The following is a 15,734-nucleotide window of genomic DNA, read 5'->3' on the forward strand; positions in this document are numbered from 1 at the left end:
TAAATAGATCGTAGATATTGTATTTGTGACACTAAATAATTTTAGGTTTTTTTCATAGCTTTAACAGTAAAATAAAATGTAATATTGCAGCCAATTCAAGTACAGAATAAGGCACAATCATGTAGCTTTTTAAATTGATGTATGTACCCAAATACAGACCAAACAAAACTGTTAAAAAGGAAAGTTGCACGAGACATCTGTAAAAATAACAAAGAAGATTTTATTCAAGCCTATTGCAATAAGGGACAGAGACTATTGGAGTAAGAGTTGAGACTGAACTCAAGTCCCCTGAAGAAAAGAAAAGGCAGAGGATTTTCAAATGCTGGAGTGAGTTAATGAAAAAGTAGTGGATGACACAGAGTGGGGACTCATAGGTGGGCATTGGTCAATGTGATTAGGATAATTGTGTTTTTTAATTGCCACTTATGTAAGTCAAGCTACTAACCTCCCACAGATATTGGGAGACAGAGGCCCTACTTTTTCTGATAATTATGTTCCAAGGTCCTTAAAAAACATTTGTGAGCTGTAGAAGATTTGCATCTCAAAGGGGCAGAGAGAATTTACAATTGCAAGTTTTCTAAAATAAGTGCTCTGAAAAAGGGGAGTCAGGAGACTATATTCAGGAAGAAACCTGTCTGAAGTATGTCACGCCAAGGGGCACATTAAGGATGTCTTGGTCAAAATTTACTCAAGAAATAGAAATTGAAAGCAAAATAAGTTCCCTGGATTGAAACCTCCTCAAGGTAAATAATGTAATTGCCATTTCTGTGTTTAGCTAAATTAGTAAGATAGCATAAAGTAAATAAAAGCACATTCTTGTTTATAGTAGTGAAAAATATGAATGCCAACTGGGAAAAAATGACCTCTTGGTTTTAAATGTATGAATTCTCTACCTTCTAATTCATCTTGAAAAACTTAAAATTTAAGCAAGCTTGAGAGATATACTGATGTTCAACGAGGGGAGTCCATGAGGCAGAAACCGTTATTTGATAAATCTTTTCTAATTGTTGGAGTGGATTTCCTCAGTTTAACCATGTCCATTCTAACTGCTCTAAATGACCATAAGTGATTTGAATAGTGTGATTGTGACAGAAAACCAAATAAACTGAGACAAAGGTATTTAGCCTTATATGAGGTAATCCTCTGCTGTCACCAAAATTAGTGTAAAGTGCTGTTTCAAGTTAATAACTAACTTTAGGATTGTTTTACTAAGTGATATCATTGTGCAATATTAATTTTTTATTTAATTTTTATTTTCTAAGACAATTGTTACAGATTGAATTGTGTCCCCTTGTGAAAAAAAAAGAAAAGAAAAGAAAAGATATGTTGGAGTCATAACCCCCAGTTACTCAGAGTGTGACTTTCTTTGGAGAACCTTGTGTAAGTCAGAAAATAAAACTAACAATAGAACAATATAGTTCTAACTTTAAAATAGCTGTCAGACCGACTACTGAATTCCTCATGATTTAATCTAATTTTCATTCCATATTCTGAATTCAAAAGGTTTGGAAGATTTACAAATTATTACAGTTCATTACCAAAAGAGAAAAGAATTTCAACTTTCTAGTACTGGATTGTGTTATTAATCAAGTACTAAGAAGGAAATGCAGAAGAACACATCTTTAATAAAGAAAATACTAGGCATATAAATTGTTTAATATTCAAGTTCTCAGTGTTGTATTTGTTATAAATAGTACTGTCATCAGGTTTAATTACTTCCTAATGCTCTTGATGGATCCCAAGGATACTGCATGAACCTAAATTGTGAAGTCTTTAGATAGATAAAAACCCGTCATAAATAATGCATTTTCACATTTGGATAAAATATTCTGCTTGGCTATTTTAAACTTTTTTTTTTTTAAGGAGCAATTCTGCCTAGGTGTTTTCAGCAACAAATCAAACACTAAGCATCCTTTTACTTGTATTTTGCTATTTGTCATCAAGACTGCCCTACTATAAAATGATATGCAATAATCTTTCTCAGTGACAGATTAATTGGTTTTCTCTGTCTCATTTTAGGAAATTTAAAGTGTCGAGCTGGACTCGATATGCTAATATTCATTCTTGGTCAGTGCCTTGAATGCACTTTTTGTAGAAGAGGATTTCTGAGGAGGTGAGTCAGCTTTGGCATGCAGCTGCGACCCCTCTTCTTCCCAGCTCCCTCTGGGGAGGAAGGAACAACCAGGCAACAATGAAGTCAGAGCCTGCATCTCCAAGGGAGGGGCAGGGTCTGGACCTTCTTCTCCTTGGTGCCAGAACATAAAGAAAGACGTGACTTCATGGATCTTTAACTCTAGCTGTCCTCTCTCCCTGGACTGCTCTTCCCTAGAAAGCCACTTGGCTCAGCCTCTCAACTCCTTTAAGTACTTTCAAATTTCTCTTTCACAATGAGAACTCTAAGTGCCCTGTTTAACACAGCAAACTGTCTCTCTCCCTCTGGCATTTGAAGTCTCCTTTGTCCTCTCTTAGTTCTTTTCTTCTGATAGGATTTACCACTTTTTAACACATGATATAGTCTTCTAATTTATTATATTTATGGTTTATCACTCTTAAACCCTGATAAATATAAACTCCATGGGTGAAGAGACCTTTTGACCATTTGTTTCCTGGTGTATCTTATATGCTAAAAATACTGCCTGGCACATAGTAGACAGTCACTAAATATTTGTTGAATGACTAAAGAAATGATGAGGTACAAAGAAGAGTTTCTACTGCTCCTTTTTGCCAAGATAAACAAACAACCTACCCCTGCTGGATTCTTTGAGGAACTAGAACTCTGCACCTGCCTGCTTGCCATGGATTTGGAAAGAAGCTGCTCTGGTGAGCTGGATGGCTCCCAGATCCTGCAGTGAAGCAGATTGCTTTTTGCCACACTGGGAGATTGGTTACCAGTGAAGGATTGGATTTCCTGCACATTGGCCAACAGCCCCAAAGAGAAGCAGCTGCTTTGTTTTCCACCAAATGCTGCCTTGCTGTCACAGGAGGTATGCTAACAATCTAACCTTCAAAAGTTCTAGGGAATCACAAAATCATGAATTGGCAAATAAAAAAATGCAACTTACTTGGGAGTACTCAGTCTAACCTAAGACCAAGTTAAATATCTTAACGTGGGGCACTACTGAAATGGATCTGAAGAAAAGGCAGAAAAGAATGTAATAAGGCAAAACAAACAAAACTAAAGATATCACAAAGACTGTTACAACTCAAAATAAAACAAACGATTGGACTGTAGCCAAACTCTTTTGGAAAACAATAAAGAAAGGAAGATTCTCCCTCTCTTTTATGAAGCCAGCATTACCATTATATTCAAACCAGGAAAATACACGAAAAGAAAATTACAGACATATCCTCCATGAACAAAGCTACAAAATTTCATAACCAAATGTTGGCAAATTAAATCCAACAATATATTAAATATATTATGCACTATGATCAAGTCAGATGAAATACAGGTTAATTTAACATTCAAAGAACAATCAAGGTAATTCACTATGTATTCTGACTGGAAAAGAAAAACAACCATCACAAATGTAGAAAAAGCACATAAAATCCGATATCCATTCCTGCTCCCCAACGTAGTAATGGAAGGGAACTTCCTCAACTCAGTCAAGAACATCTGTGAAAAAACAATGCTCAAATTATATTTCATATTGCAAAATTGAATGCTTACCTGTAACTTCAGAAATAAGGCAAGGATATCTGCTCTGACCACTTCTAGTCATATTAATAGTGCAGGTCCTAGTCAGTGAAGAAAGGGGAAAAGTGATTTAAAAGAAAAAGAGAAAGAAAAGAAGAAATGAAAAGAAATTGTAACTATTGGAAAGCAAGAAATAAAACTATCTTAATTCATAGATAGCATGAACATACATGAAGTAAAGTATGAGATGTTATTAAAAGTAATAAGTTTAGGAAGGTCAAGTGTTCAAGGCAATTTTTATGCAAAATAGTTTATTTCTGTATACTAACAACAAAAAATGGAAATTGAAAATAAAAATGCCATTCACTATAACATCAATAATTATGTCCTACAACATAACTCAAAAAGGCCTAAATAAATAGAAAGATACAATATATCACTTGGTTGAAACAGTAAGTTAAATGGCAATTATCTCCAAATTGATATACACATTTGCTGCAGTCCCTTTCAAAATCAGAGGGATTTTTTGCAGAAATTGGCAAGATGATTCAAAATGTAGATGAAAGGTAAATAATCCAGAATAGCCAAAATAATATTGAAACAAAACTTTAGAACTTAACACTTCCCAATTTTAAAATTATTATAAAGCTATTATAATCAAGAACTGTGATACTAGTACAGAAGAAACACATAGATTAATGGAACAAAATTGTGAATATAGAAACAAACTCATAGATTCATATTCAATTGTTTTTGAATAAGGTGCCAAGGAAATTCAATGGGTAAAGGATAATCTTTTCAACAAATGGTGCCAGGACAATTGTATAGCCATAGGCAAAAAGATGATTGTAGCTCCTTAACTCAAAACATATACAAAAATTAACTCAAAATGAAACATAGACTTAAATGTAAGAACTAAAACTATAAAATTCTTAAAAGAAAAATAAAACAAAATCCTCATGACCTGGGTTTAGGCAATGATTTTTCAGATATGATACCAAAAGCGCAATCCATAAACTAAAAAGCTGATAAATTAAGCTCCAACAAAATTAAAAATATTTGCACTTCAAAAGACACAACTGAAAAAATAAAAAAGAAAAGCCACAGACTGCAAGAAAATATTTGTGAATCATATATTTTCCAAATGGCTTGTATACAGAATATATTTGAAAAACCTTTATAACTCAATAGTAGGTCAAAACGTTTTTAAAACTGGGCAAAAGATGTGAACAGACACTTTATCAAAGAATATATACAAATAACACATGAAAATATGCTCAACATCATTAGTCATTAGAGAAATAAAAAGTAATACACAATGAGAGATCACTCCAAAAAATTAAGAATTGTTCTTTTTTTTAAGTGAAAATACCAAGTTTTGGCAAGAATGGGAAGCAACAGGAATTCTCATACATTGCTGGCAGCAATGAAAACTGGTAGAGCCATGTTGGAAAGCAGTTTGGCAGTGTCTTATAAAGTTAAATACACACTTACCACACAAGCCAACTATTTCACTCCTAAGAGAAATAAAAACATCTGTCCACACAAAAAAGTTATGCTTAAACGATCGTAGCAGCTTTTTTCATAACAGGATAAAACTCAAAACAATCCCAAAGCTTATGAACTGAGAGTGGTTAAACAAATCGTAATATATCCATAAACAGAATTAATCAAAAAGAAACCAAAGCAATCAAAAGTAACAAACTGAGAAACACAACTACCTGAATAAATCTTAAAAGCATTATGCTAAGTGAAAAAAGACAGACACAACAAAATGTATATACTGTGTGATTCCATTTATATGAAATTCTAGACAAGCCAAAATTATAATGACAGATTCCATGGGCAGGGAAGAAGACGAACTATAGATGGGTACCATGTTAACTTCATAGGGTGATGCAATTGTTCTCATGCTTTCATAGGCTTCGATTTTATTGTGTCCAAATTATATCTTATAAAGCTGATTTTTAAAATTTGAAAAATTTGATGTAAGTATTCCTCCTTATCCAAACTTACACTACACAAAGTCTCATGATCTGAACTCAGGGATCAAATGGTGAGGAACACTTGGATGGACTATAAATCGCACATCCCAAGTGGGCACTTGGAGGTTGTTGGCTCAGGGCTGCCACTCTTCCCCACGTTGCCAGAGTTCTTGCTCTCAGGGATCTCAGAAGGCAGCTCTGTATGGAGTGCACGTCCCCTGCTGAAGGTTCCTCCACAGCAGAGCAGGTGTGGCCTTACCCTGAACCGCTGCAGCTTCATAGGCCCCTGGCATTCTTTGTCTCCCCTTCTTCCTGCCCCTTCTCCTCCTACCAGTAGAAACTCTCATACCAATTTTTGAAAGAAAGTTGTAGGATTTTCCACAAAGGAAGCAATATTTTCCTCTGGGAGCTCCTATGAGACTTCATATGTCTCTAACTGAAATCTTCCACATTCAATGTGGTGTTGTTACATTTTATTTACATTTATCTCTCCTATTAAACTGCTCCTTTTTATGAAACCTATTTTTATTGATGATTTTTTGATGCCTCATAGTACTTTGGTACAATGGCATTGACCCAGTAACAGTCTATAAGGATTCATTTTTTAAGTTAAGAAAGTTTCAGCATTTTACTTTGTGGATTGATCCAGTATTGTACAACTTATCTTTAGGAACTTCTTCCTATGATCCAAGTTATTACATGTGTAAACACTTTATCTTACTAGTTAATATTTTTTTTTTACTGGCTACAGTCTGAGAATTTAGTGCCGTTTTTGGATAGTTGTTTCTCTTTGGTTTATTTTAAATTCAAATTTTATGTTAGAGAAAAAAAGTGTATGTGTGAGTGTGTGCATGTGTGTCTCTATTTACAAATTATATTATATATCCTGCATATCTACTAGATTGTTAATTATTTGAGATTGTTACAAGGTCTCTTTTTAAAACGAAAATAAAAATCATTATAAGTGAATTTTGATGATCTTTTTCTTCTATCTTTTCCCTCCTCTCTTCATCTTTCTGTTTAAATAATAAAAGAAGGTAATTTAAAAGCCCACAAACCCATTCTTTCAAAATCATATATTAGAAATATTCACATATGGATAATTCATAAGCTCTAAAATAATATACATATAAATTTAAAAAGAACCATTTACTTAAAGCTCTATGGGTGATACTTTCTTTCACATCACTACAGTCTTCACTATTTCCATTTCCTATTTGAAATAGTAGCTATTCAAAAAATTGTATTCCGTGGAATTTCAACATATTCATATATACAGATAATGTTTATTTATGTAAATTAAAAGGAAATTATAATCAAAAATATTGTAAAATGTTCTATTTAATCCAATTAGTACTTTCCAAAATAAAATCATAGTACATCTCTGACTGGAAATATAAATCATAGTTGAAAACCAATTATGAATGTTACCCAGAAATAATGAATATATGCTTCTTTGTGTCTCCATGAAGAGCTTGTTCTAAAATATATGTGTTCAAGCACCTCCCAACTTTTTAACTGTCTGATAAATAGAAGATATATTTTTATTTAGTTTTCTTTTAAATAAGAAGGAGGGATGGTTGATTTTAAGGACAAAAAAAAACTTTTATTTGTGTGTAAAGTGTAAAGCAGCTTCATCTGAGTTCACTCTGAATGAAAGAAAAAATTTTATTCAAGTGCAAATGCCAAAATCTGAATTAACAACATTGGTGCTTGTTCAAGCTAGCGATCTGTCACTTTAGTTATCAGAAAATGCAGTGAGTCGTTTACACTCTTGCATTTATAATTGTGACCCAGTGAATATATTTGATCTCACAGATGAGAGAGTAAAGTTTAAATTTGACATCTTGCATTTCTTTGTATTTGTTTTGGTACCATTTTTGTGTCAATTGTTAGAATTGCCCAGTAGGAAAAACTGATGGCACATTTGACCCTTCTATTATTTATAAAGACAGCAACAAGTAATAACTAATAAAAATATAAAGTTCGAGTTAAATTATTTTTTTTTATCTTAAAATACTGTCTTGAATTTTACGGAAAATCAGACACAACAAGCACCGCACCAAACATGGAGTAAATCCTTGCTAATCATTTATTAATCTCATATAGATCATAGTAGAATTTGCTGAACTTGGGCCCTCTATTCCATGGAGAAGTATATGTATAAAAGGGACATTTCACAATAAAAGTTTGCAGAGAAAAAAAAAAGAATGAACAGAAATCAGACACTCTAAAGCATTTTTCTTAAATAATTTGCCGTTATGATGAGCACTTTCCGCTTGGTTAGTTAATAATGTTCAATGTTACATGTAGTCTCTAAGAACAAAGCTATATTCTAACCTACCTAATAATACTCATTTTGAAACTTACCCTTCATTGTTTTTCCTGATCCCAAGGGAAGAAGCTCAGCTCATAAAATTTTACTCAGTATTGCAGGCAATAACACATATCCCAATAGCTTAGTCTCTGTTTCACTGCGATTATTTTTAAAAGTGTCAGGGGACAGAAACCATGCTCTTAGAAAACAGGCCATGAACCATGATGAAGCAGTCTTTCTAAAATCATGGGTGTTTTTACACTCCAACTGGTTTAAACTGAGAAGCAGTTCTCCAAATACCTTTGCTGTAGTTAATCCCTAGCAAGGATTTAGTTATTCTGTTTTATATTATTTGACCTGGAGATTTAATTAAAGTACATAAAAAAGATGCTGCAAAGTGGATAGCATAAGCTTAAATAAATCCTTAACCTTATGAATTAGAGGGTTTAGCTCTAGAAACAACGTACTTCAAACATCTCTTTCTACAGATGAACAAACCTAACTCTGATACTGAGTTGTTTATGTATGCATGCATCTGTCGATGCACCTATCTACTTATCTGTCTATCTAGTTATCTACTGCTATATAAAAAAGTTCTCCCCAAATTAGTAGTGTAGCAACCATTTTGTATTAACCATTTTGTGGGTCAGGAAATGAGGCAGGGCTTGACTGTGCATTTCTTCAATTGTGCAAGGTATTGATTAGGGTCACTTAGTGGTATTAAGCTGGTGACTGGCCTGGTCTGAAGAATCAAAGATGGGTACACTCATACCTGGTAACTTGACAGGAAGGTTGGAAGGCTGAAAACAGCTGTACTTTCTTCTCTATGGAGTCTCAAGGTCTTGTGTTGGGTTCACTACAGCAGGTAGTGGGATCTATTACATGATGGCTCAGGACTTCAGAGATCAAGGCAGTTCTTTTAAAGATGAGCCCAGAATTAAATAATATTCAATATTATTAGTCATATCCATTAGTCAAAGTAGTCATATACTAGCCTACATTAAAACAGTGAGGAAACCAACATAACCATTCATTGGAATGAGTATTAAAGAATTTTTACCATTTTTAATATGCCATAGTCCTATCTTTGGTCACAAATTATTTAAATTTCTCCCACATGCAACTTCTTAACTCCTTCCATCTTATCACATTTTAACACTGATTTGACGTTCAGTATCTCATTATTTAAATTTGGTCTAGGTGTGGATAAGATAACTTGAGAGAAGTTCCTCTTAATCTCAAGATCTGTAAATTAAAGATATAAGTTATATGCCTCCTCTCCCCACACACATACAATGGTAAGAGGGGCATTGGAAAACTGCAAAAAAACATTCCTTTTCAGAAAGAAAAAGAGGAGGTACAAAACAGTCTATAATCTATTGAAATTCTGAAAGCTATCCATACAAGATTCCTAGTTCATTGATTAGAGCCCCAATTCTGCTCCCTGGGACAGATTCTCTGTAGTATTGGCTCCAATGTCTTGACTCTGTACTCTGCCTTCTGAATCATTTTTCCTCTTCCATAAGAAGTGGTCAATTTTTATATATGAATAACCTTTTCAGTCTGCATCCAGCCCACTAACGTTTGAGAGCTCCTGCTTCTTCTGAACCATAGCTGCTGCTTTTGAAGTAAACTAGTGGTGCTTTTGCCAATACAATTCTTTTCAAAACTCTGTGGCTTTACTCTAAGCCTTATTGGTGCCCACTCCATTAAGGGAAAAAAAATCCCACAATCATATTTTCCTGAGATAAGCCATGCCCAACCTTGGTTTGTCTCTGATATTGTCTCTGATGATTCTTAGAAGACATGTTTTGCAGCAAAGAAGGGCTGATGTCCTACCAACAACTGTTACAGCCTTACATCTATTCCCTGATACATTTTATTGCTCTGAATTTTATCTTTGACTTGAGACTATTTTTTACTTTTATAATCATTTGTTGGCTGGAAAGACTGTCCTAAAAACCCTATATTTCCCCAAAATTCAACTTGAAAACTAAGCAGTTCTTTCTATGATACATGTATCAGGGGCTACTAGAACCCAGCTGGCCCTTTACAAATTCTGTCTGGAAATCACCTCAGATTATTAAACCATTAGATATATTTCTGATTATTCATATTACTATAGGTGACAGTGTTGCTAAACTTTCCACCAAAACATAACAAGAATAACCTTTAATCCAGCCATAAAACATATTTTCCTCACTGTTCTTCAAATCCTCACCTACTTCTAAGCTTTCACTGTCAGTCTCCTGAGGTCCCCCTAGCATTGACCTGTGTGCCTTTTTGACCTTATTCCCTTTCATTGTGTGTGTGTGTGTATATATATAATATAGATAAGTATATATAATAATGTTTTTCTTTTATGTTCATTGCTGTTCTATATATTTTGCCATATTTTTAGTATAAAAATAAATATATTTAAAATGAAGGAAGATCAACAATATCAAAAAAAATTACAGAAGACAGAAAAGCAGCAAAATGGCTTAAGAAAAATTAACAGCCTAATATATCTGTATAATTCTTCCTTTTATTTTTTTGGCTATATGTTCTTTGATTGCTTTTTCATATAAAAAGTTTTTTTCTTTTTTTTAATTTAATTTTATTTTATCAAAATAAAATGTGGTTGATTTTTGTGGCCCATTACCAAAGCCTCCCTCCCCCATCCCTATCCTCCCTCCCTCCAGTAAACCTCATATCTGTTCGCTTGTCTTAACAACTTCAAGGAATTGTGATTGTTGTGTCTTCTTCCCCACCCCCCCCCACCCCGCTTGTTTGAGTATTTATTTATTTATTTTTAGCTGCCACAAATAAGTGAGAACATGTGGTATTTCTCTGTCTGTGCCTCACTTGTTTCACTTAATATAATTTTCTATAAGTCAATCCATGTTGTTGTGAAAGGCAGTATTTCATTCTTTTTTATAGCAGAGTAGTATTCCATTGTGTAGATATACCACATTTACCTATCCACTCATCTGATGATGGACATTTGGGCTGGTTCCAACTCTTGGCTATTGTAAATAGTGCTGCAATGAACATGAACATTGCGGAACAGGTATACCTTTGACTTGATGATTTCCATTCCTCTGGGTATATTCCCAGCAATGGGATACCTGGGTCATACGGTAGATCTTTCTGCAATTATTTGAGTAATCTCCATACCATTTTCCATAAAGGCTGCACCATTTTGTAGTCCCACCAACAATGTATGAGAGTTCCTTTTCTCCACAACCTCCCCAGCATTTATCATTCACAGTCTTTTGGATATTAGCCATCCTAACTGGAGTGAGATGGTACCTCAGTGTGGTTTTGATATGCATTTTCTGAATGCTGAGTGATGTTGAGCATTTTTTCACATGTTGGTCATTCGTGTATCTTCCTTTGAGAAATGCCAATTTAGCTCCTTTGCCCAATTTTTAATTGGGTTACTTGTTTTTTGCTGTAAAGTTGTTTCAGTTCCTTGTGTATTCTGGATATTAATCCTTTGTCAGACATATATTTTGCAAATATTTTCTCCCACTTTGTTGGATGTCTTTTAACTCTGTTACTTGTCTTTTAACTCTATTAATTGTTTCTTTTGCTGTGCAGAAGCTTTTTACCTTTTATAATCCCATTTGATTATTTTTCCTTTGGTTGCCTGTGCTTTTGGGGTGGTATTCATGAAGTATGTGCCCAGTCCTACTTCCTGGAGTGTTTCCCCTATGTTTTCTTTAAGAAGTTTTATTGTTTAAGAGTGTATATTTAATTCTTCAATCCATTTTGAGTTGATTTTGGTATATGGTAAGAGGTATGGGTCTAGATTCAGTCTCCTGCAAATAGATATCCAGTTATCCCAGCACCATTTGCTGAAGAGGCAGTCCCTTCCCCAGTGTATAGACTTGGTGCCTTTGTCAAAGATCAGATGGCTTTAGGTGTGTGGGATGATTTCTGGACTCTCTATTCTATTCCATTGATCAGTGTGTCTATTTTTATGCCAGTCCCATGCCATTTTGGTTGTTATAGCTTTGTGTATAGTTTATTTTTGTTGCTCAGAATTGCTTTGGCTATGTATGGTCTTTTGTTATTCCATATAAATGTTAGGATAGTTTTTTCCATTACTGAGAAAAATGTCATTGGAACTTTGATGGGGATTGCATTGGATTTGAATATCGCTTTGGGTAGTATGGACATTTTCACAATGTTGATTCTTCCAATCCGAGAGCATGGCATGTTTCCATTTTATTGTGTTCTCTTTAATTTCTCTCAACAGTGGTTTGTAGTTCTCATTATTATAGAGATTTTTCAGATCTTTGGTTAACTCTATTCCTAAGTGTTTTAGTTTTTTGGTGGCTATTGTAAATGTGCTAGCTTTCTTGGTTTCTCTTTCTGCATGTTCACTATTGGAGAATAGAAATGCTACTGATTTTCATGTGTTGATTTTGTATCCTGCAACTTTGTTGAAATCATTTATCAACCCTAAGAGTTTTTTTTTTTTGTAGAGGCTTTAGGCTGTTCGATATATAGTATCATGTCATCTGCAAACAGGGACAGTTTGACTTCATCGTTTCCAAACTGGATGCCCTTTATTTCCTTCTCTGATTGCTCTGGCTAGTGCTTCCAACACGATGTTGAATAGGAGTGGTGAGAGTGGGCATCCTTGTCTAGTTCCTATTCCTTTATCGTGAATGAATGTTGAATTTTGTCAAATGCTTTTTCAGCATCTATAGAGATGATCGTATGGTCTCTGTGCTTGATTTTATCAATATGGTGTATCACATTTATTGATTTGTGTATGTTCAACCAAACTTGCATCCCTGGCATGATTCCCACTTAATCATGGTGTATAATTTTGCTTATGTGTTGCTGTATTCTGTTAGCTAGTATTTTATTGAGGATTTTTGCATCTATATTCATCAAGGATATTGGCCTGTAGTTTTCTTTTTTAGTTGTATCTTTGTCTGGTTTTGGTACCAGGGTGATGTTTGCTTCATAAAATGAGTTTGGGAGAATTGCCTCTGTTTCAATCTTTTGGAATAGTTTGTAGAGAATTTGTGTCAATTCTGCTTTGGAGGTTTGGTAGAATTCTGCAGTGAACCCATCTGGTCCTGGACTTTCCTTTGTTGGCAACCTTCTGATAACAGCTTCAATCTCTTTTACTGTTATTGGTCTGTTCAGATTTTCTACATCTTCTTGGCTCAGTTTTTGTGGGTGTCCTGAAATTTATCTGTTTCCTCCAGATTTTCAAATTTGTTTCCATATAGTTGTTTATAGTAGTCACTAATGATCTCTTGTATTTCTGAGGCATCAGTTGTAATATCACCTTTTTCATTTCTAATTTTTGTTATTTGTGTCTTCTCTCTTATTTTTTTAGTGAGTCTTGTTAATGGTTTGTCAATTTTATTTATCTTTCCAAAAAACCAAGTTTTTGATTCATTGATCTTTTGTATCATTTTTGGGGTTTCTATTTCATTAAGTTCTGCTCTGATCTTAATGATTTCTTTCTGTCTGCTAACTTTGGGTTTGGATTGTTCTTGTTTTTCTAGTTCTTTAAGGTGAAGTATGAGGTTGTTTACTTGCCATCTTTCCATTTTTCTGAAGTAAGCATTTAATGCAATAAATTTCCCCTTAGTACGGTTTTTGCAGTATCCCACAGGTTTTGGTATGATGCATCACTGTTTTCACTAGTTTCAGTAAATTGTTTGATATCCTGTTTAATTTCTTCTTGGACCCATATGTCGTTACGTAGAATGCTGTTTAATTTCCATGTGTTTGTGTATTGGAATAATTCTATTTTTTTTTAATTTGTTGAGACTTGATTTGTGACCTAACATGTTCCATGTGCTGATGAGAAGAATGAATGTTCTGAGGTTGTTGGATGGAATGTTCTGTAGATATCTGCCAAGTCTAATTAGTGTAAAGTATTGTTTAGGTCTTGTGTTTCTCTGCTGATTCTTTGCCTGCATGATCTGTCCAATATTGATAATGGGGTGTTCAGGTCCCCTGCTATTATGGTATTAGTGTCTTCTTTTGCCCATTTTTATATTTGAATCTTAGTGGGAGGGTTTTTTTAATTTAGATATTCTAATTATTATTACTAGGTATTTGTGTATTCTGAATTAACTTCCACCACACCATAAACCTTGGAATTATCATGTCACTTATTTTATATGTTGTCTTTTGAAAAACAGATATTCCTCTTTTTAACATTTTGCCTTTCCTGATTAGATATTCTTTTTTGTAAATTTATTTTTTAATTGACAAATAAAAATTATATATATTTATGGTGTATAAAACTATGTTTTGAAATATGAATACGCTATGGTTATTAGATTTTCAATCACTCTAGAATTGGTTTCTGAGCATGGCAGAAGATAAGAATATATTGTATGTGTTTCATGTAGATAACCATTTTCATCATCATTATGTATGTACAAGGAAATTCTTTTTCTCATTGATCTATAGAGTCCCACCTGTCATAAAGTAGGGTTTATTATATGTGTATGAGTTTTTTGTTTTCTCTATTCTGCTCTATTAGTCAATTTATCTACATCCCTACACAAATACCATAAATTATTCTTGAGATTTGGGTGGTAAATACCCCCAATATATTCTTTTTCTTAAATCTCCTTTTAATCATTCTTGGCCCTTTCAAACACCTTATACATGATATAACTAACTTGTCAATTCCATAAAAAGCATGATAGGATTTTGATTGCTACTGCATTAGACTAATGAATCAATTAAGATGGAATTTTCCCTTATGCATTGTTAAGATTTTCCTGCCATGAACACAAAATACCTCTATATTTATTTCTTTAATGATTTTCAATAAAATTTTATCATTTCCCCTAAACATCTTGCACATTTTCCTTACAGTTATTACTAAATGCTTTCCATTTTTTATTGCTTTTGTGTTATTTTTTCTGTTGTTGCTGTGTGTAGTAACATAATGGACCTATGATCTTACATATAGCTGTCTTGCTGAACTAATCCACTAATTCCAAATTTTTGTCTCTTGAATTTTCATAGTATACAAACACATTTAGTGAGCTATTGACAATTCTGTTTTTATTTTCCAAGTCTTACAGCTTTTATTATTTTTATTGTGTTCTAGCACTGGTTAGGGCCTGAAGCACAATATTGAATCACGATGTGGGAAAAAAATAGCCACAGCAGGCATCCTTGTCATTTTTCTGATTTCAAAGAAAACACTTATTTTTCATCATTTAGTGTGATGTTTGCTGAGATTATAGGAGACTTTTTTTCCCAGTAAACTCCAAATCTGCCAAGAGTTTATTTTTTAATAATTATGAAAGAATTTTGAACTACCTAAAAATATTCTTCACATATAATGAGATAAACATATTGTTTCCCTCATTTAACATGATAACTAGTGTATTACATTAATGATTTTGAAACACTGAATAACTCTTGATATACTGGAATACACCTAACTCAATTATGAAGTGTTATTTTTTAATACATTATTATATTTGGTTAGTTAATATAATTTAAAGTTATTTGTATATGCACTCATATATGAAACCACCCTGAAGTTACTCTTTGAAAGCAGCACAGTGTAATGCTTTAAAAATAAATTCTAAAGCCAGGCTTTTTGGATTTGAGTCCATGCTTTACCATTACTACCTCTGTTTTCTCAATTTTACTGAAATTCTCTGTTCTTTCAATTCCTCATTTACAAAATGGAAACAGGAAGAGTAATTACTTCAATTGGTTGTTAAAAGGATTAAATGAGTTAACAAGTGCTCAGAATAATACCTAGCACATAGCAAATACTATATAGGTTTAACAAACACAA

The sequence above is a fragment of the Cynocephalus volans genome, chromosome 6 (genome assembly GCF_027409185.1).
Source record: "Cynocephalus volans isolate mCynVol1 chromosome 6, mCynVol1.pri, whole genome shotgun sequence".
Classification (NCBI taxonomy): domain Eukaryota; kingdom Metazoa; phylum Chordata; class Mammalia; order Dermoptera; family Cynocephalidae; genus Cynocephalus; species Cynocephalus volans.